Here is an 18,988-nt window from a genome sequence, read left to right on the forward strand (position 1 = left end):
GTTTCTAATTTCAGTGTGGGAGAGGAGGATATGACACCCAATATCACAGGGAGTAGAAACACAGCTGTGATACGGTTCTTAATATTCAGGGTGGAAGAGGATATTACTCCCAATACAGACGGGTGTACAACCTCTGCACACCGAGGGTGTACACCCATCTGTCAAACAGCACATAATTTCCAGAGGGGGAGATATTACCCCCAATATAGTAAACAGGCTGTGAGTCCACCGTGGATCGTAATAACTCGGGGGGGAGAGGAGGTGGCTCTTACTCCCCATATCGCGGGGGGTGCCTCACCCCACTGCGAGGTGGATCATAATAGCGAGGGGGGGGAGAAGGGGTGGCTGTTACTCCCCATATTGCGGAGGGTGCCTCACCCCCCTGACATGTGGATCGTAATAAATAGCCGGGGGGGGGAAAGGGGGTGGCTCTTACTCCCCATATCTCAGGGGGTGCCTCACACCCCTGCAATGTGGATCATAATAAATAGCTGGGGGGGAAAGGGGGTGGCCCTTACTCCCCATACCGCGGGAGGTGCCTCACCCCCTGCGATGTGACCTGTGTCCATTGTGAGCATTCTCTTTTTTCCTGCTATTAGGAACAACTTCACAGAGTGTGTGTACACAGCCTGCGATATGAAAACTAATATCCTCTGCACCTCCGCATGTACGGACCATATCACACACTGGGTGTACACTTCTTGCGGGATTTGGGGTCATATCATCCTGTGTTTCCCTAAATAGTCGGGGAAATATCACAGGCCTATTCGGAGGCACATCCTACTTTTGCTACTGGAAATTAGGAGTAATGTCACAGATGGGGTGTAAAGCCGCTGTCATATTTGAAGTAATATCATGCTCTCCCCCACTAGTTGTGACGCACAGTATCACAGGGGGTATATACCTTCTGCGGTATTGGGAGTAATATCATCATCTCTTCCTTTACATGATAGGAACAACATCAGAGACGGGGTGTACACCCCGTGTGTTTTTGAAAGCAATGTCATTCACTCTTCTTCTAGATTTTACGATTCATATCACAGGCGGGGTGTGCACCCCTTCTTATATTGGGAGTCATCGGATCCTTTTTCAAGCTGTATATTTAGAACAATATCCCATGGGGCTGTACATGTCTTCGATACTGGTCGTAATATCATCTTGTCCTTTCCTGGATACAAGAAAAAATATCACAGACGAGGTGTACACCCCTTGTAATATTGGGAGTAATATCACCTCTCCCCATGTGGTTATTGAGGACAAAATCACAGGGTGGTGTACAGTTCCTACTTTATTGAGAGTAATATCATCCACTCACCCCCTGGATATCAGGAGCCACATCACAGAAGAGTTGTACACCCCTTCGATATTGTCAGCAATATCACCGTCTTCCCACCTAGATATTAGGAACAATACCCCGGGGGGCTTGGGGGTGTACACCCACTGCGAGATCCAGAGTAATATCAGCCTTTTCCCGCTGGATATTAGGAAGTATATCACAGGTGTGTGTGCACCTTCTGCGATATTGGGAGTAATATCAGCCTCTACCCCGCTGCATATTAGGAACAATATACGGGGGGCGTGGGGGTTATGCTCCCTGCGATATTGAGAGTAATGTTATTCTCTTCTCCCTGTACGTTAGGAACTATATCACGGGGTCTGTACACCTTCTGCCATGTTGGGATTAATGTAATCCTCTCCCCCCATTGAATATCAAAAACAATATCACAGAAGGGCGTACACCCTCTGCGATATGGCCAGTAATATCATCGTCTCTACCTTTGGATACTAGGAACAACATCACAGAGGGTGTGTACACCCCCTGCGATATTGGGCATAATGTTAGCCTCTCTTCCCCTGGATATGAGGAACAATATCCCTGGTCGGGGGAGGTGGAGTACATTAAGAACAATATCTGAAGGAGGTGGGTGTACACCCCCTGAGATATTGCGTGTAGTATCACACTCTCTTTCCTAGGATATTAAGAACAATATCACAGGAGGGGTGTACAGCCCCTGAGATATTGGGAGTAATGTCATCCCCTCCCCCTCTCTATATAAGGAACAATATCCCGGGGTGGGTGTACATTCCCTGCGATACTGGGCATAATGTCATCATCTCCCAACGTGGATATTGGGAATAATGTCCCAGGGGGGTGTACACCTTCTTCGATATTGGGAGTAGTATCATCCTCTCCCCTCGGGATTGTAGGCAAAATATGGAAGGGGTTTTACAGCTCATGCGATGTGGGCAGTAATATCATCCTCTCTCCACCTAGATATTAGGAACTATATCACAGGCGGCTGTACACTTCTTACGATATTGGGAGTAATATCATCCTCTCCCATCATGGATATTAAGAACAATATTACCAAAGAGGTGTACACCCCCTGCGATATTGACAGTAATATTTGGCTCTCCCCTTCGGGTTATTAGGAACAATGTCGCAGGAGGTGTGCACAACCCCTGCGATATTGGGAGTCATATCATCTTCTCCCCCTGAATATAAGAAACAATATCACAGTGGGTGCGTACAGCCGCTGCGACGTTGCCACCAGTATCATCCTCTCCCTCCCAGGATATAAGGAACAATGTCACAAGGGGGCGCACACCCCCTGCGATATTGGGGGTAATATCTTCCTCTGCCCCGCTGGCTATTAGGAACAATGTCACAGAAGGGGTGTCCACTCCCTGCTATATTGGGAGTGAGATCTTCCTCTCCATCCCTGAATATTAGGAACAATATCCCTAGGGAGTGTACACCTCCTGCAATAGTGAGACTAAGATCATCCTCTCGCCCCCTGGATATTAGGATCAATATCATAGGGGTGGTGTACACCCCCTGCGAAATTGGAAGAAATATCATCCTCTCCACCTTTGGACGTTAGGGACAGTATCACGGGGGAGGTCTACGCCCCCTGCGATATTGGGAGTCATATCATCCGCTCCCACCCAGGACATTAGGAACAAGATGACTGAACGGAGGTACACCCGCAGCGATATTTTCAATCATGTCATCCTCTACGCCCTGGCAATTAGGAGAAACATCATAGAGGGGTGTACACTTTCAGCGACATCGGGAGTAATATCCTCTCCCCCACAGATATCGGGAACAGTTATATTAATTATTAATATTAATAAATATATTAATTAATAGTAATCATCGATATTAATAATTGCAATAGAGATAGTAAAAGTTAATATGGATTAAAAATATTAACAATTACTATTAATAATAACAATATCACTATTAATAATAAAATAATGATATTAATCAATGTTACATAAATCAGTCATAAGTGATGTTGGTAATAAAACAATATTAAGATTAATAACTAATATTGAAAAATGACATTAATACAGATAATTTTAATCATGCAATCGTACATTTAAAATAATCATTAATGATTAATAACGTTATACTATTAATTAATATTACCATTGATAATTATTAAGACTGATGTTTAACAATTAATATTATTAAGATTGATGCTTAATAATTAATCATATTATTTCTCCTAATACCGCAGGGGGTGTACACCTACCCGAGATATTGTTCCTAATATCCAGGGATGGAGAGCATGATATTAGTTTTAATATCTCAGTAGGTGTACACTCACCCTGTGACACTGATCCTAATATCCAGGGAGTAGAGTATGACATGACTCCCAACATAGCAATGAATGTACAGCCACCCGGTGATATTGCTCCTAATATTCACGGAAGAAGGTAGGATATTACTTCCAAAATCGCAGGGAGTGTACACCTCTTCTGTGACATTGTTCCTGGTATCCCGAGGGGGAGAGGATGATAATAATTCCAGTATCGCAGGCTGTGATCACCCACCCTGTGATATTGTTATTAACATCCTGAAAGGGAGAGGATGATATTACTCCCCGTAATAGATAGATATTACTCCCCATAACAGAGCAGGAGGTGTACACCCACCCTGTGATATTGTTCCTAATATTCAGAGGCCGAGAGGTCGATATTACTCCCAATATGGCAGGAAGTGTACACCCCCGTGTGAGATGGTCCTTAATAATATTCCAAGGCGGAGGGGGAGATATTACTCCCAATATCGCAGAAAGTGTACCCCCCCAGGGATATTGTTCTCATGATCCTGGATGGAAGAGGATGATGTCACTTTAAATATCACAGAAGGTGTGCACGCCCCCACTGATATCGGTTCTAATTTCAGTGTGGGAGAGGAGGATGTGACGCCCAATCACACCTGCAGTAGAAACACAGCTATGATACTGTTCTTAATATTCAGGGAGGAAGACAATGATATTACTCCCAAAACAGACGGCTGTACACCCTCTGCACACCGAGGGTGTACCCCCATCTGTGAAATAGTTTATAATTTCCAGAGGGGGAGATGATATCACTCCGAATACCGTAAACAGGCTGTGAGTCCACCGCGGATCCTAAAAACCAGGGAGGGAAGAGGGCCTGGCAATTACTCCCCGCATCGCGGGGGGTGTCTCACCCCCTTGCGATGGGGGTCCTAAGAGCCAGTGGGGGATGAGGGGCTGGCTCTCAGTCACTGCCTTGCGGGTGGTCCTTCCCCCCGCTGCGATGGGGGTCCTAAGAGCCAGGGGGGGAAGAGGGGCTGGCTCTTACACCCCGCATCAAGGGGGGTCCCGGCGATGGGGGTCCTAAGAGCCACGGGGGAAGAGGGGCTGCCTCTCAGTCCCCGCCTTGTAGGGGGTGCCTCCTCCCCCTGCGATGGGGGTCCTAAGAGCCAGGGGGGGAAAGGAGCTGGCTGTCAGTCCCTGTCTCGCGGGGGTGCCTCCCCGCTCCGGGATGGGGGTCCTAAGAGCCAGTGGGGGATGAGGGGCTGGTTCTCAGTCCCAGCCTCGCAGGGGTGCCTTCCCCCCAGGCGATGGGGATCCAAAGAGCCAGGGGGGTAAGAGGGGCAGGCTCTCATTCCCCGCCTCGCGGGGGGTGGCTACCTCCCCTGCGATGGGGGTCCTTAGAGCAAGGAAGGGAAGAGGGGCTGGCTCTCAGTCCCCACCTCGCCAGGGGTGCCTCTCCCCGCCTGCGATAGGTGTCCTAATAGCCAGGGGGGGAAGAGGGGCTGGCTCTCAGTCCCCGGCTCGCGGGGGATGCCTCCCCGTGCTGCAATGGGGGTCCTAAAAGCCAGGGGGTGAAGAGGGGCTGGCTCTCAGTCCCTGCCTCACGGGTGGTCCTTCCCCCCGCTGCGATGGGGGTCCTAAGAGCAAGGGGGGGAAGTGGGGCTGGCTCTCTGTCCCCGCCTCGCGGGGAGTGCCTCGCACCCTTGCGATGGGGGTCCTAAGAGCCAGGGGGGGAAGCGGGGCTGGCTCTCAGTCACCACAGCATGGGGGGCCTTTCTGTTCTGGTTTTGCCCAAGAGTAAGCTTATTTGCATCTGGTTCTAGCAGGGCAGTTGCTGCGAAGGCCCGCAAAAAGGGGGGCCATCCTTTAGAAACCCTGTCTAGCTGTTTAGAGAGGTAGGCCACCGGTCTCAGCCAGGGCCCCACAGTTTGGGTTTAAAGTCCAGCTGCCATCTTCTCTCTGACGCATACAGTGGAAAAGGCTTTGTGAGATCGGGTACCCCGTCGGCTGGGGCTTTCAGAAGTTTTTCCTTTAAGTCATGAAAGACTTGCTGTTGTTGGAATCCCCATTCCAAAAGTTCCCGGTCCCCGCCCCCTTTGTGATGTCATACAAAGGCGTGGCTAATACTGCAAAGTTGGGCTCCGCAGTCTACAAAACCCCACAGCTCCTAGGAATTCTCTCACCAGCCTTCTGCCCTTAGGTTCCGGTAGATTGCAAATGACCTGCTTTCTTTCGGATCCCGGGCTGCTTTCGGACACCTGTCGAATAGTAAATCCCAAGTAAGCTACCTGCGGTCGTCGGCAGATCTGAGTTTTCTTCTTGGACACCTAATACCCACAGCCCTCCAGGTCGGTCCTAAGGATCTTACAATCCGCGATGGGGGTCCTAAGCCACGGGAGGAAGAGGGACTGGCTCTCAGTCCCCGCCTCGCAGGGTGTGCCTCCCCCGTGTGATGGGGATCCTCAGAGGTGGGCGAGGAAGAAGGGCTGGCTCTCAGTCACCGCCTCGCGGGGGGTGCCTCCTGCCCCTGCGACGGGGGTCCTAAAGGCCAGTGGGGGAAGAGGGGCTGGCTCTGAGACCACGCCTCACTGGGGGTGCCTCCCCCCACTGCGATGGGGGACCTAAGGGCCAGTGGGGGAAGAGGGGCTGGCTTGGAGACCCCGCCTCACTGGGGGTGCCTCCTCCCCCTGCGATGGGGGTCCTAAGAGCCAGGGGGGGAAGAGGGGCTGGCTCTCAGTCCCCGCCTCGCGGGGGGTGCCTCCCCCACTTTCGATGGGGGTCCTAAGAGCCAGGAGCGGAAGAGGGGCTGGCTTTCTGTACCCGCCTCGCGCGGGGTGCCTCCCTGCCCTGTGATGGGGGTCCTAAGAGCCAGAAGGCTTAGAGGGGCTGGCTCTCAGTCCCCGCCTCGCGGGGGGTGCCTTCCCCCCCTGCGATGGGGGTCCTCACAGCCAGAGGGGGAAGAGGGGTTGGCTCTCAGTCCCCGCCTCGCCGGGGGTGCCTCCCCCCCCTGCGATGGGGGTCCTAAGGGCCCAGGAGGAAGAGGGGCTGTTTTTCAGTCCCCCGCTTGTGGGGGGTGCCTCCCCTCCCTGCGATGGGGCTCCTAAGAGCCAGGGGGGAAAGAGCGGCTGGCTCTCAGTCCCCTCCTCGCGGGGGGTGCCTCGCCCCCCTGCGATGGGGGTCCTGAGAGCCAGAGGCAAAAGAGCGGCTGGCTCTCAGTACACGCCTCGCGGGGGGTGCCTCCCCCTCCTGCGATGGGGGTCCTAAGAGTCTCGGGGGTAAGAGGGTCTGGATCTCAGTCCCCGCCTCGCGGGGAGTGCCATGCTACCCTGCGATGGGGGTCTTAAGAGCCAGGCAGGGAAGAGGAGTTGGCTCCCAGTCCCCGCCGCGCCGGGGGTACATCGCCCCCACAGAGATGGGGGTCCTAAGAGCCATGGGGGGAAGAGGGGCTGGCTTTCAGTCCCCGCCGCGCGGGGGGTGCCTCCCCCCCTCGCGATACGGATCCTAAGAGCCGGGGGGGGGAACAGGGGCTGGCTCAGTCCCCGCCTCGCGGGGGGTGGCTCGCTCCGCTGAGATGGGCATCCTAAGAGCCAGGGGAGAAAGAGGGGGAGAGGATGATAATTTCAGCATCGCAGGCTGTGTTCACCCAGCCTGTTAAATTGTTATTAGTATCCTGAAAGGGAGAGGATGATATTACTCCCCATAACAGACAGATATGACTCCCCATCGTAGAGCACGAGGTGTACACCCGCCCTGTGATTTTCTTCCTCATATTCAGAGACCGAGAGGTTGATGTCACTCCCAATATCGGAGGAAGTATACAGCCCCATGTGAGATGTTCCTTAATGATATTCCACGGCGGAGGGGGTGATATGACTACATACATGGCAGAAAGTGGAAACCCCCCAGGGATATTATTCCCACGATCCTGGAGGGAAGAAGATGATGTTACTTTCAATATGACAGAAGGTGGATGAAGTGGTGGACTGCCCCTCCACACCTGTGAGTATTTCTAGTTGGGTGGGACGAGAGACTGAGAAAAGAAATAAGACACAGAGAGAAAGTGTAAAGATACAACAGTGGGTCCAGGGGACCGGCGCTCAGCACACCAAGGACCTGCACCGGCACCAGCCTCTGAGTTCCCTCAGTTTTTATTGATTATGATTTTCATGATTTTAGCAGAAAGGAATGTAGTAGGAGAGCAGGGTGATGATAAGGAGAGAGTCAGCAGAAGACATGTGAGCAAAAGAATCCATGTCATAATTAGGTTCAAGGGAAGGTACTATGACTGGACGTGCACGTAAGCCAGATTTGTTTCTCTCCACCCAAACATCTCAGTGGAGTAAAGAAGAACAAGGCAGTGTTACTGCAAACATGTCTGGCCTCCCGCCACAGGGCAGCTTTTCTCCTATCTCAGAGTTGAACGAATGTACAATCGGGTTTTACACCGAGACATTCAGTTCCCAGGGGCCAGCAGGAGATAGTGGCCTTCCTCCATCTCAGCTGCAAGAGGCTTTCCTCTTTTACTAATCCACCTCAGCACGGACCCATTACGGGTGTCGGGCTGGGGGACGGTCAGGTCTTTCTCATCCCATGAGGCTATATTTCAGACTATCACATGGGGAGAAAGCTTGGACAATACCCTGCTTTCAAGGGCAGAGGTCCCTGCGGCTTTCCACAGTGCATTGTGTCCCCGGTTTATTGAGACTAGAGAATGGCGATGACTTTTACCAAGTATACTGCTGGTAAACATTTTGTTAACAAGGCACGTCCTGCACAGCCCTACATCCCTTAAACTTTGATTTTATACAACACATGTTTTTGTGAGCTCCAGGTTGGGTCAAAGTGGCTGGGGCCAAGCGGCTAGGGCAAAGCTACAAATTAACAACATCTCAGCAAAGCAATTGTTTAAAGGACAGGTCTTTTTCAAAATGGAGTCTCTTATGTCTTTCCTTTCTACATGGACACAGTGACAGTCTGATCTCTCTCTCTTTTCCCTACAGGTGGACACGCCCCCACTGATATTCCTTCTAATTGCAACGTGGGAGAGGAGGATATGACACGCGATATCGCAGGGAGCAGAAACACCCCTGTGATACTGTTCTTCATATTCAGGGAGGAAGAGGATGATATTACTCCCAATACAGACGGGTGTACACCCTCTGTACACCAAGGGTGTACACCCGTCTGTGAAAGAGTTCGTAATCTCCAGAGGGGGAGATGATATTACTCACAATATGGTAAAGAGGCTGTGAGTCCACGGAGGATCCTCAGAGCCAGCGGGGGAAGAGGGGCTGGCTCTGAGACCCCGCCTCGCTGGGGGTGCCTCCCCTCACTGCGATGGGGGTCCTAAGAGCCAGTGGGGGAAGAGGGGCTGGCTCTGAGACCCCGCCTCGCTGGGGGTGCCTCCCCCCCCTGCGATGGGGGTCCTAAGGGCCAGTGGGGGAAGAGGGGCTGCCTCTGAGACCCCGCCTCGCAGGGGGTGCCTCCCCCCCCCTGCGATGGGGGTCCTAAGGGCCAGTGGGGGAAGAGGGGCTGGCTCTGAGAACCTGCCTCACGGGGGGTGCCTCCCCCCACTGTGATGGGGTTCCTAAGGGCCAGTGGGGGAAGAGGGGCTGGCTCACTGTACCCGCCTTGCGGGGGGTGCCTCCCCCCCTGTGATGGGGGTCCTAAGAGCCAGGAGCAGAAGAGGGGCTGGCTCTCTATACCCGCCTCGCGGGGGGTGCCTCCCCCCCCCCCGTGATGGGGTTCCTAAGAGCCAGAAGGCTTAGAGGGGCTGGCTCTCTGTACCCGCCTCGCGGGGGGTGCCTCCCTCCCCCCGTGATGGGGTTCCTAAGAGCCAGAAGGCTTAGAGGGGCTGGCTCTCTGTACCCACCTCGCGGGGGGTGCCTCCCCCCCGTGATGGGGGTCCTAAGAGCCAGAAGGCTTAGAGGGGCTGGCTCTCAGTCTCCGCCTCGTGGGGGGTGCCTCCCCCCCTGCGATGGGGGTCCTAAGGGCCAGTGGGGGAAGAGGGGCTGGCTCTGAGACCCCGCCTCACTGGAGGTGCCTCCTCCCCCTGCGATGTGGGTCCTAAGAGCCGGGGGGGGGATGAGGGGCTGGCTCTCAGTGCCCGCCTCTCGGGGAGTGCCTCCCCTTCCTGCGATGGGGGTCCTAAGAGCCAGGAGGGGAAGAGGGGCTGGCTTTCAGTCACCACACCTTGGGGGGCCTTTATGTTCTGGTTTTTCCCAAGAGTCAGCTGATTTGCTTCTTGTACTAGCAGGGCAGTTGCTGCCAAGGCCCTCAAACAGGGGGGCCATCCTTTAGAAACCCTGTCTAGCTGTTTAGAGAGGTAGGCCACCGGCCTCAGCCATGGCCCCACAGTTTGGGTTTAAAGTCCAGCTGCCATCTTTTCTCTGACGCATACAGTGGAAAAGGCTTTGTGAGATCCGCTAGCCCCTGGGCTGGGGCTTTCAGAAGTTTTTCCTTTAAGTCATGAAAGACTTGCTGTTGTTGGAATCCCCATTCCAAATGTTCCCGGTCCCCGCCCCCTTTGTGACGTCATACAAAGGCGTGGCTAATACTGCAAAGTTGGGCTCCGCAGTCTACAAAACCCCACAGCTCCTAGGAATTCTCTCACCAGCCTTCTGCCCTTAGGCTCCGGAAGATTGCAAATGACCTGCTTTCTTTCGGATCCCGGGCTGCTTTCGGACACCTGTCGAATAGTAAATCCCAAGTAAGCTACCTGCGGTCGTCGGCAGATCTGAGTTTTCTTCTTGGACACCTAGTACCCACAGCCCTCCAGGTCGGTCCTAAGGGTCTTAGAATCCTCGATGGGGGTCATAAGCCAGGGGGGCAAGAGGGACTGGCTCTCAGTCCCCGCCTCGCGCGGTGTGCCTCCCCCGTGTGATGGGGATCCTCAGAGTTGGGCGAGGAAGAAGGGCTGGCTCTCAGTCACCGCCTCGCGGGGGGTGCCTCCCCTCCCTGCGATGGGGGTCCTAAGAGCCAGGGGGGAAAGAGCGGCTGGCTCTCAGTCCCCGCCTCGCGGGGGGTGCCTCCCCCCCTGCGATGGGGGTCCTAAGAGAAATGGAGGGAAGAGGGGCTGGCTCTCAGTCCCCGCCACGAGGGGGTGCCTCCCCCCCTGCGATGGGGGTCCCAAGAGCCAGGGGGGGAAGAGCGGCTGGCTCTAAGTCCGCGCCTCGCCAGGGGTGCATCCCCCCACTGCGATGGGGGTCCTAAGAGCCAGGGGGGAAGAGGGGCTGGCTCAGTCCCCGCCTCGCGGGGGGTGGCTGGCTCCGCTGAGATGGGCATCCTAAGAGCCAGGGGAGAAAGAGGGGGAGAGGATGATAATTTCAGCATCGCAGGCTGTGTTCACCCAGCCTGTTAAATTGTTATTAGTATCCTGAAAGGGAGAGGATGATATTACTCCCCATAACAGACAGATATGACTCCCCATCGTAGAGCACGAGGTGTACACCCGCCCTGTGATTTTCTTCCTCATATTCAGAGACCGAGAGGTTGATGTCACTCCCAATATCGGAGGAAGTATACAGCCCCGTGTGAGATGTTCCTTAATGATATTCCACGGCGGAGGGGGTGATATGACTACATACATGGCAGAAAGTGGAAACCCCCCAGGGATATTATTCCCACGATCCTGGAGGGAAGAAGATGATGTTACTTTCAATATGACAGAAGGTGGATGAAGTGGTGGACTGCCCCTCCACACCTGTGAGTATTTCTAGTTGGGTGGGACGAGAGACTGAGAAAAGAAATAAGACACAGAGAGAAAGTGTAAAGATACAACAGTGGGTCCAGGGGACCGGCGCTCAGCACACCAAGGACCTGCACCGGCACCAGCCTCTGAGTTCCCTCAGTTTTTATTGATTATGATTTTCATGATTTTAGCAGAAAGGAATGTAGTAGGAGAGCAGGGTGATGATAAGGAGAGAGTCAGCAGAAGACATGTGAGCAAAAGAATCCATGTCATAATTAGGTTCAAGGGAAGGTACTATGACTGGACGTGCACGTAAGCCAGATTTGTTTCTCTCCACCCAAACATCTCAGTGGAGTAAAGAAGAACAAGGCAGTGTTACTGCAAACATGTCTGGCCTCCCGCCACAGGGCAGCTTTTCTCCTATCTCAGAGTTGAACGAATGTACAATCGGGTTTTACACCGAGACATTCAGTTCCCAGGGGCCAGCAGGAGATAGTGGCCTTCCTCCATCTCAGCTGCAAGAGGCTTTCCTCTTTTACTAATCCACCTCAGCACGGACCCATTACGGGTGTCGGGCTGGGGGACGGTCAGGTCTTTCTCATCCCATGAGGCTATATTTCAGACTATCACATGGGGAGAAAGCTTGGACAATACCCTGCTTTCAAGGGCAGAGGTCCCTGCGGCTTTCCACAGTGCATTGTGTCCCCGGTTTATTGAGACTAGAGAATGGCGATGACTTTTACCAAGTATACTGCTGGTAAACATTTTGTTAACAAGGCACGTCCTGCACAGCCCTACATCCCTTAAACTTTGATTTTATACAACACATGTTTTTGTGAGCTCCAGGTTGGGTCAAAGTGGCTGGGGCCAAGCGGCTAGGGCAAAGCTACAAATTAACAACATCTCAGCAAAGCAATTGTTTAAAGGACAGGTCTTTTTCAAAATGGAGTCTCTTATGTCTTTCCTTTCTACATGGACACAGTGACAGTCTGATCTCTCTCTCTTTTCCCTACAGGTGGACACGCCCCCACTGATATTCCTTCTAATTGCAACGTGGGAGAGGAGGATATGACACGCGATATCGCAGGGAGCAGAAACACCCCTGTGATACTGTTCTTCATATTCAGGGAGGAAGAGGATGATATTACTCCCAATACAGACGGGTGTACACCCTCTGTACACCGAGGGTGTACACCCGTCTGTGAAAGAGTTCGTAATCTCCAGAGGGGGAGATGATATTACTCACAATATGGTAAAGAGGCTGTGAGTCCACGGAGGATCCTCAGAGCCAGCGGGGGAAGAGGGGCTGGCTCTGAGACCCCGCCTCGCTGGGGGTGCCTCCCCTCACTGCGATGGGGGTCCTAAGAGCCAGTGGGGGAAGAGGGGCTGGCTCTGAGACCCCGCCTCGCTGGGGGTGCCTCCCCCCCCTGCGATGGGGGTCCTAAGGGCCAGTGGGGGAAGAGGGGCTGCCTCTGAGACCCCGCCTCGCGGGGGGTGCCTCCCCCCCCTGCGATGGGGGTCCTAAGGGCCAGTGGGGGAAGAGGGGCTGGCTCTGAGAACCTGCCTCACGGGGGGTGCCTCCCCCCACTGTGATGGGGTTCCTAAGGGCCAGTGGGGGAAGAGGGGCTGGCTCACTGTACCCGCCTTGCGGGGGGTGCCTCCCCCCCTGTGATGGGGGTCCTAAGAGCCAGGAGCAGAAGAGGGGCTGGCTCTCTATACCCGCCTCGCGGGGGGTGCCTCCCCCCCCCCCCCGTGATGGGGTTCCTAAGAGCCAGAAGGCTTAGAGGGGCTGGCTCTCTGTACCCGCCTCGCGGGGGGTGCCTCCCTCCCCCCGTGATGGGGGTCCTAAGAGCCAGAAGGCTTAGAGGGGCTGGCTCTCTGTACCCGCCTCGCGGGGGGTGCCTCCCTCCCCCCGTGATGGGGGTCCTAAGAGCCAGAAGGCTTAGAGGGGCTGGCTCTCTGTACCCGCCTCGCGGGGGGTGCCTCCCCCCCCCCGTGATGGGGGTCCTAAGAGTCAGAAGGCTTAGAGGGGCTGGCTCTCAGTCTCCGCCTCGTGGGGGGTGCCTCCCCCCCTGCGATGGGGGTCCTAAGGGCCAGTGGGGGAAGAGGGGCTGGCTCTGAGACCCCGCCTCACTGGAGGTGCCTCCTCCCCCTGCGATGTGGGTCCTAAGAGCCAGGGGGGGGATGAGGGGCTGGCTCTCAGTGCCCGCCTCTCGGGGAGTGCCTCCCCTTCCTGCGATGGGGGTCCTAAGAGCCAGGAGGGGAAGAGGGGCTGGCTTTCAGTCACCACAGCTTGGGGGGCCTTTATGTTCTGGTTTTTCCCAAGAGTCAGCTGATTTGCTTCTTGTACTAGCAGGGCAGTTGCTGCCAAGGCCCTCAAACAGGGGGGCCATCCTTTAGAAACCCTGTCTAGCTGTTTAGAGAGGTAGGCCACCGGCCTCAGCCATGGCCCCACAGTTTGGGTTTAAAGTCCAGCTGCCATCTTTTCTCTGACGCATACAGTGGAAAAGGCTTTGTGAGATCCGCTAGCCCCTGGGCTGGGGCTTTCAGAAGTTTTTCCTTTAAGTCATGAAAGACTTGCTGTTGTTGGAATCCCCATTCCAAATGTTCCCGGTCCCCGCCCCCTTTGTGACGTCATACAAAGGCGTGGCTAATACTGCAAAGTTGGGCTCCGCAGTCTACAAAACCCCACAGCTCCTAGGAATTCTCTCACCAGCCTTCTGCCCTTAGGCTCCGGAAGATTGCAAATGACCTGCTTTCTTTCGGATCCCGGGCTGCTTTCGGACACCTGTCGAATAGTAAATCCCAAGTAAGCTACCTGCGGTCGTCGGCAGATCTGAGTTTTCTTCTTGGACACCTAGTACCCACAGCCCTCCAGGTCGGTCCTAAGGGTCTTAGAATCCTCGATGGGGGTCATAAGCCAGGGGGGCAAGAGGGACTGGCTCTCAGTCCCCGCCTCGCGCGGTGTGCCTCCCCCGTGTGATGGGGATCCTCAGAGTTGGGCGAGGAAGAAGGGCTGGCTCTCAGTCACCGCCTCGCGGGGGGTGCCTCCCCTCCCTGCGATGGGGGTCCTAAGAGCCAGGGGGGAAAGAGCGGCTGGCTCTCAGTCCCCGCCTCGCGGGGGGTGCCTCCCCCCCTGCGATGGGGGTCCTAAGAGAAATGGAGGGAAGAGGGGCTGGCTCTCAGTCCCTGCCACGAGGGGGTGCCTCCCCCCCTGCGATGGGGGTCCCAAGAGCCAGGGGGGGAAGAGCGGCTGGCTCTAAGTCCGCGCCTCGCCAGGGGTGCATCCCCCCACTGCGATGGGGGTCCTAAGAGCCAGGGGGGAAGAGGGGCTGGCTCAGTCCCCGCCTCGCGGGGGGTGGCTGGCTCCGCTGAGATGGGCATCCTAAGAGCCAGGGGAGAAAGAGGGGGAGAGGATGATAATTTCAGCATCGCAGGCTGTGTTCACCCAGCCTGTTAAATTGTTATTAGTATCCTGAAAGGGAGAGGATGATATTACTCCCCATAACAGACAGATATGACTCCCCATCGTAGAGCACGAGGTGTACACCCGCCCTGTGATTTTCTTCCTCATATTCAGAGACCGAGAGGTTGATGTCACTCCCAATATCGGAGGAAGTATACAGCCCCGTGTGAGATGTTCCTTAATGATATTCCACGGCGGAGGGGGTGATATGACTACATACATGGCAGAAAGTGGAAACCCCCCAGGGATATTATTCCCACGATCCTGGAGGGAAGAAGATGATGTTACTTTCAATATGACAGAAGGTGGATGAAGTGGTGGACTGCCCCTCCACACCTGTGAGTATTTCTAGTTGGGTGGGACGAGAGACTGAGAAAAGAAATAAGACACAGAGAGAAAGTGTAAAGATACAACAGTGGGTCCAGGGGACCGGCGCTCAGCACACCAAGGACCTGCACCGGCACCAGCCTCTGAGTTCCCTCAGTTTTTATTGATTATGATTTTCATGATTTTAGCAGAAAGGAATGTAGTAGGAGAGCAGGGTGATGATAAGGAGAGAGTCAGCAGAAGACATGTGAGCAAAAGAATCCATGTCATAATTAGGTTCAAGGGAAGGTACTATGACTGGACGTGCACGTAAGCCAGATTTGTTTCTCTCCACCCAAACATCTCAGTGGAGTAAAGAAGAACAAGGCAGTGTTACTGCAAACATGTCTGGCCTCCCGCCACAGGGCAGCTTTTCTCCTATCTCAGAGTTGAACGAATGTACAATCGGGTTTTACACCGAGACATTCAGTTCCCAGGGGCCAGCAGGAGATAGTGGCCTTCCTCCATCTCAGCTGCAAGAGGCTTTCCTCTTTTACTAATCCACCTCAGCACGGACCCATTACGGGTGTCGGGCTGGGGGACGGTCAGGTCTTTCTCATCCCATGAGGCTATATTTCAGACTATCACATGGGGAGAAAGCTTGGACAATACCCTGCTTTCAAGGGCAGAGGTCCCTGCGGCTTTCCACAGTGCATTGTGTCCCCGGTTTATTGAGACTAGAGAATGGCGATGACTTTTACCAAGTATACTGCTGGTAAACATTTTGTTAACAAGGCACGTCCTGCACAGCCCTACATCCCTTAAACTTTGATTTTATACAACACATGTTTTTGTGAGCTCCAGGTTGGGTCAAAGTGGCTGGGGCCAAGCGGCTAGGGCAAAGCTACAAATTAACAACATCTCAGCAAAGCAATTGTTTAAAGGACAGGTCTTTTTCAAAATGGAGTCTCTTATGTCTTTCCTTTCTACATGGACACAGTGACAGTCTGATCTCTCTCTCTTTTCCCTACAGGTGGACACGCCCCCACTGATATTCCTTCTAATTGCAACGTGGGAGAGGAGGATATGACACGCGATATCGCAGGGAGCAGAAACACCCCTGTGATACTGTTCTTCATATTCAGGGAGGAAGAGGATGATATTACTCCCAATACAGACGGGTGTACACCCTCTGTACACCGAGGGTGTACACCCGTCTGTGAAAGAGTTCGTAATCTCCAGAGGGGGAGATGATATTACTCACAATATGGTAAAGAGGCTGTGAGTCCACGGAGGATCCTCAGAGCCAGCGGGGGAAGAGGGGCTGGCTCTGAGACCCCGCCTCGCTGGGGGTGCCTCCCCTCACTGCGATGGGGGTCCTAAGAGCCAGTGGGGGAAGAGGGGCTGGCTCTGAGACCCCGCCTCGCTGGGGGTGCCTCCCCCCCCTGCGATGGGGGTCCTAAGGGCCAGTGGGGGAAGAGGGGCTGCCTCTGAGACCCCGCCTCGCGGGGGGTGCCTCCCCCCCCTGCGATGGGGGTCCTAAGGGCCAGTGGGGGAAGAGGGGCTGGCTCTGAGAACCTGCCTCACGGGGGGTGCCTCCCCCCACTGTGATGGGGTTCCTAAGGGCCAGTGGGGGAAGAGGGGCTGGCTCACTGTACCCGCCTTGCGGGGGGTGCCTCCCCCCCTGTGATGGGGGTCCTAAGAGCCAGGAGCAGAAGAGGGGCTGGCTCTCTATACCCGCCTCGCGGGGGGTGCCTCCCCCCCCCCCCCGTGATGGGGTTCCTAAGAGCCAGAAGGCTTAGAGGGGCTGGCTCTCTGTACCCGCCTCGCGGGGGGTGCCTCCCTCCCCCCGTGATGGGGGTCCTAAGAGCCAGAAGGCTTAGAGGGGCTGGCTCTCTGTACCCGCCTCGCGGGGGGTGCCTCCCTCCCCCCGTGATGGGGGTCCTAAGAGCCAGAAGGCTTAGAGGGGCTGGCTCTCTGTACCCGCCTCGCGGGGGGTGCCTCCCCCCCCCCGTGATGGGGGTCCTAAGAGTCAGAAGGCTTAGAGGGGCTGGCTCTCAGTCTCCGCCTCGTGGGGGGTGCCTCCCCCCCTGCGATGGGGGTCCTAAGGGCCAGTGGGGGAAGAGGGGCTGGCTCTGAGACCCCGCCTCACTGGAGGTGCCTCCTCCCCCTGCGATGTGGGTCCTAAGAGCCAGGGGGGGGATGAGGGGCTGGCTCTCAGTGCCCGCCTCTCGGGGAGTGCCTCCCCTTCCTGCGATGGGGGTCCTAAGAGCCAGGAGGGGAAGAGGGGCTGGCTTTCAGTCACCACAGCTTGGGGGGCCTTTATGTTCTGGTTTTTCCCAAGAGTCAGCTGATTTGCTTCTTGTACTAGCAGGGCAGTTGCTGCCAAGGCCCTCAAACAGGGGGGCCATCCTTTAGAAACCCTGTCTAGCTGTTTAGAGAGGTAGGCCACCGGCCTCAGCCATGGCCCCACAGTTTGGGTTTAAAGTCCAGCTGCCATCTTTTCTCTGACGCATACAGTGGAAAAGGCTTTGTGAGATCCGCTAGCCCCTGGGCTGGGGCTTTCAGAAGTTTTTCCTTTAAGTCATGAAAGACTTGCTGTTGTTGGAATCCCCATTCCAAATGTTCCCGGTCCCCGCCCCCTTTGTGACGTCATACAAAGGCGTGGCTAATACTGCAAAGTTTGGGCTCTGCAGTCTACAAAACCCCACAGCTCCTAGGAATTCTCTCACCAGCCTTCTGACCTTAGGCTCCGGTAGATTGTAAATGACCTGCTTTCTTTGGGATCCCGGGCTGCTTTCGGACACCTGTCGAATAGTAAATCCTAAGTAAGGTACCTGCGGTCGTCAGCAGATCTGAGTTTTCTTCTTGGACAACTAATACCCACAGCCCTCCAGGTCGGTCCTAAGGATCTTAGAATCCGCGATGGGGGTCCTAAGCCAGGGGTGGAAGAGGGACTGGCTCTCAGTCCCCACCTCGCGGGGTGTGCCTCCCCCATGTGATGGGGATCCTCAGAGTTGGGCGAGGAAGAAGGGCTGGCTCTCAGTCACCGCCTCGCGGGGGGTGCCTCCCCTCCCTGCGATGGGGGTCCTAAGAGCCAGGGGGGAAAGAACGGCTGGCTCTCAGTCCCCTCCTCGCGGGGGGTGCCTCCCCTCCCTGCGATGGGGGTCCTAAGAGAAATGGAGGGAAGAGGGGCTGGCTCTCAGTCCCCGCCACGAGGGGGGTGCCTCCCCCCCCTGCGATGGGGGTCCCAAGAGCCAGGGGGGGAAGAGCGGCTGGCTCTAAGTCAGAGCCTCGCGAGGGGTGCCTTGCTACACTGCGATGGGGGTCCTAAGAGCCAGGGGGGAAGAAGGGCTGACTCTCAGTCCCTGCCTCGCGGGGGGTGCCTCACCCCCTGCGATGGGGATCCTAAGAGCCAGGGGAGGAAGAGGGGGAGAGGATGATAATAATTTCAGCATCGCAGGCTGTGTTCACCCAGCCTGTTAAATTGTTATTAGTATCCTGAAAGGGAGAGGATGATATTACTCCCCATAACAGACAGATATGACTCCCCATCGTGGAGCTCGAGGTGTACACCCGCCCTGTGATTGTCTTCCTCATATTCAGAGACCGAGAGGTTGATGTCACTCCCAATATCGGAGGAAGTATACACCCCCGTGTGAGATGGTCCTTAATGATATTCCACGGCGGAGGGGGTGATATGACTACATACATGGCAGAAAGTGGAAACCCCCCAGGGATATTATTCCCACGATCCTGGAGGGAAGAAGATGATGTTACTTTCAATATGACAGAAGGTGGATGAAGTGGTGGACTGCCCCTCCACACCTGTGAGTATTTCTAGTTAGGTGGGACGAGAGACTGAGAAAAGAAATAAGATACAGAGACAAAGTGTAAAGATACAACAGTGGGTCCAGGGGACCGGCGCTCAGCACACCAAGGACCTGC

The sequence above is a fragment of the Pan troglodytes genome, chromosome X (genome assembly GCF_028858775.2).
Source record: "Pan troglodytes isolate AG18354 chromosome X, NHGRI_mPanTro3-v2.0_pri, whole genome shotgun sequence".
In the NCBI taxonomy this organism is placed as follows: domain Eukaryota; kingdom Metazoa; phylum Chordata; class Mammalia; order Primates; family Hominidae; genus Pan; species Pan troglodytes.